Source organism: Pinus tabuliformis, chromosome 7 (assembly GCF_031772625.1).
Source record: "Pinus tabuliformis cultivar Carrire ecotype Pingquan chromosome 7, CPIR1, whole genome shotgun sequence".
NCBI classification, from domain to species: domain Eukaryota; kingdom Viridiplantae; phylum Streptophyta; class Pinopsida; order Pinales; family Pinaceae; genus Pinus; species Pinus tabuliformis.
The window spans coordinates 1,289,458,995-1,289,465,131 of NC_142293.1; the positions used below are offsets into that span (position 1 = coordinate 1,289,458,995).

The window sequence follows — 6,137 nt, forward strand, 5'->3', positions numbered from 1 at the left end:
ATAGGCCTTATATCACCCTAGAGATCATGGTTTATTGCATCATCAATGTAAATAAGAGATCGATTTGAAGAATAAGGTACTTAATTTTTAACAGCAGGTTATTTTGGCTTATTTTGTGTGCCAATTTGCATACAATCTCTTTGCTTTTTCCAAGGAGTGATGTCCTTCATAAGATATCTCCCTGTGGGTGTCCTTAGTTCAAGTTTGGTGTCATTGGTGCACACAAAAACAAGTTTGCACCAAAGTAATTATATAGTGAGCTAGTGATAGCAAGGATCTTCATATATGATACATGGAACTAACAAAGAGAGTTTTTCCAAGATTTTGATACTCAATGGAGACGTAGTGGGTGCATATCATTCTACAACATTCCCATCTTTGTCCACCAGAAACTTAGAGAAGTTCCACTTTATTCCATCACCAAAAAGGCCACCTTTGCTTGACTTCAAGAACTTGTAGAGAGGCGTTGCATTGCTACCATTAACTTTGACCTACATCACAAAATTTCTACTTAACACCAAGGATCCAATGAAGCAACCAGATGGACTGGTTAAGTTTAAACTTTAAATGAATCCTCTAGCATAAAGAGAGAAGAAATCCAAGATGGTATAAAGATCAAAAGATGAAGACCTTGTTGAATATGGGAAACTCTGCTTTAAAGCGAGTGCAGGCCACTTCTGCAATTTGAGCATTATCACCTGGTTCTTGTCCACCAAACTGATTGCATGGGAAAGCTAGTATTTCTAACCCTGCAAATAGTTTCCCAGACTCCTTAAGTTGTCAGAAAAGTTTCAAAAATTGTGAATCAAATAAAGTTATGAAAACTGGTTGAATGAAAATTACAGGGATTTATTGAACCACCAAACATAATATTGACTCTCAAGTTTTAAGTAGATATCATTTAAGTTCTCAATATGTTCTCAATATAAAAAAAAACATGCAACTTCTTATACAGGCTGAGTGTAAGTGCAGAGTGATTTGGTGAATAGAACCAAAAACTAGTCTATCGGTCAGCTTTCCGGTAACAGAGGACTCTACGACAACATTACAACATATTTTTTAAACTAATGAAAAGATTTTTAAAAGGCTTGAAATAAAAACTAGACCTAGAAAGTTATAAAAGTCTGACCTTCCTGGTATAAGATACAAACTATTATTAACACCAGAAATAAAAAGACAACCACAATGAAGAGTACTTTAAACATCGTCAGAACTAAAAGATTCTAGAACAATATAAGTTTGGATAATACCTTGATCATTTGAACAATAAGGTAATTAATTTTTAACAGCATGTTATTCTCAACAATGTGATGGATTATTCTGTGTGACAATTTGCATACACTATCTTTGATTTTTCCAAGGAGTGATGTTATTCAAAATATATCTCCCTGTGGGTGTCCTTATGGTGCACACAATCAATGATCTATTTTCAAGACTCCCACACCCATCATCAACGCGAAAAGGATATTGGATGGGTAAGCCACCACAACTTGTCCTACAGAGACTGGATTGAGCAACAACTTTAATAATTAACAAACATGAAAGAGCTGCAAATATACACTTCAATCCAAGTAGTACTTTCTATGTATGCAAGTGGACGAACCACTGGTACACTTTTTTATTATTCCATCCCTTTTCAGCCATTAATTTTGGATCTCTTATGTCCATTTCCACAGATAATTGTGTTGAATTGATCGTTCTAAGAGTTATAAGTTGCACTAACTCCAGGAGTATTATTCATTCAGGAAAACCTCAGCAGTTTTTGGCTCTCATCTATGGCTCTCAAAGCATTCAAGCTCCATGGGGGGTCTATATTCTATCCACCGAGATAAAGCCAGAAATGAATTTTTTATAGGCAGGTGCCAAAGAGAAGATAATTGAGATAGAAAGAAAACATGAGGACACACTGAAGCAACAATAAGATTTTTATTTTATTTTATAGGGAGCATGCTGACAGCTCTGGAACAAAACATAATTCTTACCTCCAATGAGGTAAAACAAAAAAGAACAAGCAACTACCTTCTTTATAATCCTACAATTTAAGGCCAACTTATTGTTATAATATAAAAATTTTCAAAAACAAGTTACCACTCTTGATGATTCATGTGGGCCCGTGGATTGCCATAATCCTAAAGTTTTCAAAATTTTACCATTCCCTACACTTATTCACTCACAATAATACTCCATTCGCATCAGCTTGTTGAGAACATCTTGATTTTTCTAATTGGCCAAGGTTTTTGTCTCAATGTATTTTGACCTAAGTCACCTAACATGGAACACTGGGATTCGAGTGTCTCTCATATATTTCTTTGAGTATTTTCTCAAAAAAAAATCCATCAGTAAAAACAGAATATTTTCTCATTCTAGAGTCCTGAGAATTGATACTTTCAAGTATCAGCTTGTACAAAAATATGAATTCATATGACTGCTCAAAAACCACAAAGGACCATATATATATATATATATATATATATATATATATATATATATATATATATATATATATATATATATATATATATATATATATATGGTTTCAGGAAATATATATTCTGCTAAAAACAGATGTACCTGTTTGTGTCAAGTTACCATTTTTTGATTCTTTTGGCAAACCAAATCCAGCTTCAACCCATTCTGCTTGTTTTGGTAGTGTGCATCTACTAGCATGTTATGGTAATGAAAACCATTTGTGAAAGAGATAAACCTGAATGCAACCTTCTTTATTTGCCTCGCCAAATCATCCAATTAACAATGAATATGTATCTCATAATTCATCCATTTTATGACCAAAGAAGAATCCCTAAATATTTGCAGCCTCATGATATCCATTATAGCTTTAATAATATGTGAAGAGCTTTCAATTCTGCAAAATTGTTTGTTCGAGTGCCCAGGCAAGCCTTGTACTTGATGAAGTGATCCTTGGAGATACTACTTGGAATTCCATCTTCACCATTCATATCATGTGGGTCTTGGCTTTTGGACTGTCAATGATGTTTGACTTTCGTAGACACTTTGCATCCTAGATAAAGTCCACAGAGCTTATTGTATATCTGGAAAGTAGGAATTTGGGTTCTTTAAAAAATTTGAGCATTTCTTGACAATGATATACCGTATGAGGTTAAACATTGAATTGCTCTATATTCTCTTAGATCCTTCTCTGGATACAAGTCTTGAAGACATTCTTCCATTGTGAATCCCCTCCAGATATTTATTGTAGTCAATTTCTTGATATGTTTCCACAAATGTGGACCATATGAGTAGTAGATGAATAAATGAGGAATAGATTTTGTTTCCCTTGTACACGACATACAATTACTGAGGCCTTGTCTCCCTCTTTTCTCTGAACTGTCCCAAGTTAGGACCTTTTTCGTAAGTGCTAGATAGAGAAAAAATATTGTTTTCTATGGGTCCTCTATTTTCCAGCTTTATTTTCCAGATTTATAGACCACGACCACATATCATTTAGACCAGTTGGATCAATTAAAGCTTCATATCCCATTTTTGATGTATATATTCTTGTAGCCTTATTATTTGCACACATCAGAGAGTCCTCTTCATCTCAAATTCTAACATGAATTATTTTCATCTCATTCAGAGACATTCGCCAATTTTTAGATTGGGCCACATCTATGCCCAAATATGAGGTTGATTTCAATTTTTGTTGCCATACATTTGTTGTCAATGGGTCTACAATCTGATGAAGTGTATAAATCCCTTTTCATGAACATGGTTTTCCAGATTTGATTTAAGAAATTTTGATCTCCACACCCCATAATAGGATCCAGATCCTATCCTTCCATTTTCCTTGTTACCAACTTACTCGGTTAGAAAATATCCATTCGCAGCAAAACCTAGCACCCAAGCTTTCCACTGACTTCAAACATTCTTGATAGATTTCCATGGGGACCTTATACAATCCAATATCGATGCATGAGAAATGTATTTCTAGAGAATTATAGCTCTCGATAGACTTTTGAAAATGCTAATCCAAGTAAATTCTGCAACCCAACAATTTTATGACTCCCAACAATTCACATGGGTTGTTCATTGGTGTAAAATATTTTTAGAGGGTAATAATCTTCGAGGATCCACTACCTAAGTGTTTTCTATATTTTTTCACACAGAAATATTTTCTCTTTTGTTATTCAAATTTGTTGTAGTTGCCTTTTGGTCTCTTATGCTCGAAGAACAGTAAATCCATCTATTTGTAGGTATCAAAAAACTGCAAAGCTTGTTTGTAATGACTGTGTACAATTTGAATGATCTCTAAGAGACCGAGGAGAGTTTCACATCGAGCTACTTGTAGGTATAAAAAAAAATATATTATGAATGAGAATCCTAAGCACCTTTGAAAGCTGAGATTACAGTAATAGACACAATGGAGATTATAGTAATAGACACAATGCTGAACTTTTCAAAAAGATTTTGAAAATTGAAAAAGATGTCCTCAAATTTGAAATGAATTAAAATTGATGCCTGGAACATAAGTTGATACCTATGATGTTGAATGCATAGAAACACTTTGTATTGTAGATCTGGAAGATGTATTTGCCCAAGAGGTCAGAGTAGCTGAATCTGTGTGATTTTGCTTCTCCTACTCTGTGTTTCCAAGCCTAAGTGTTTTCTATATCTAAATCTTTCTGAAACATTAATTATGATAAATCTTGCACTCAACAATTTTTTTTACCACTCTTAACATTGTCACAACTTGCTTCATGAGCTGAACATTGTTATTCTAGGTGTGATCTATTTATTGACGTATATGAGAGTGAAACACATCCAGTTATATATTCATGTATCAGGCTTGCTGAGATTTTAATTTCCCTAAACTGATTTCTTAAGTCCTTTTTGTCTTCAAAGAGTAAGGCACAAGGGTCTACTACTTCTGACAAAACAGAGCTGAACATAGTTATTCTAGGCATGATCTATTTATTGGCTTGCTTAGTGAGAAGAAATCACTTCCCTTTGCATATAGACTGTGCCATATTATCATATGGATATGGAAGCTTGGTCAACAGTGTGAAACTTCTTGTTCCCCATTTGTGACTGGTAATGGCACCCAATCAATGGAATAATCAATGTATGCACCTCTTCTTTGTATTCCATGATCAAGGAATTATAACCCTGGCTGCTTGTTTATTGGGGCTAACAGGTGGGCTGAATAAATGATTGAAGCTGCAACTAACTTAACTATGTAGTGAACCTGCACATATAATATACGTTATATTGGTTGTAAGGTGGGTGGCCTTTAGAACATGAAGCTCGAACAAACACCTCTCCCATATTCAATCACAACCAAGCAGCATACGAGCTTGGTTCAAATTTTACTCTAGTCATTTTAGACTTTTCTTCTGGTTACAATACAGGTCTCTTTGTACTCTGCTTGTGCCACTTCTAGAATCACTAAATCACCAACTGCTTACTTCATCGACTAAACCAACAGAATGAATAGGTCAGAATCGACTTCTCGTATTGCTAGTGCTGGTGTCATTGCTGGTACAGGTAGTGGATAAGATGGAATGGGAGAAGCTGAAACTGGGACGGGCTACCATGATACCTCTTCTGTATTTGGGGATTTTATCGATATCCTCCAATGTTGAGCAGATTGTGTACTCAATTACTCCAATGCCTTCTTCCACCCATGCCTGACTAACTGCAAGTCAAAAACTGAGTCAAAATCACAAAAGAGAAACAAAACTCTAATGAAATGCTGAGAAAAAAACCCTAATACTTACCCAAAAGAACTCTGTTGGCCACCATGACATTTATTCTTCTAAACAAGAACCAAAAATCTAATGAAATGTCGAGAAGAAACCCTAATAAAATACTACGCTAATAGGGATACTTTGCTTGTGCCACTTTTGGAATTACTGAATCACCGACTTCTTGCTTCATCGACTGAACCAGTAGAATGAACAGGTCAAAATCAACTTATTGTATTGATAGTGTTGGTGCCATTGTTAGTACAGGTAGAGGATAAGCTCGAACGGGAGAGTTGAAACTAGGATTGGCTACCATGCTCTCTCTTCTCTATTTAGGGACTTTATCGATATCCTCCAATGTTGAGGAGATTGTGTACTCAGTTACTCCAATTCCTTCTTCCACCCATGCCTAACTAACTGTAAGTCAAAAACTAA

At 35.0% G+C, this 6,137-nt stretch overlaps 1 pseudogene; it reads right to left on the bottom strand.

Annotated features, from left to right (window-relative positions):
- Positions 1 to 260: 260 nt before the first annotated feature.
- Positions 261 to 5,760, bottom strand: LOC149252210 (putative phospholipid hydroperoxide glutathione peroxidase; annotated as a pseudogene).
- Between the last annotated feature and the right edge of the window lie 377 nt (positions 5,761 to 6,137).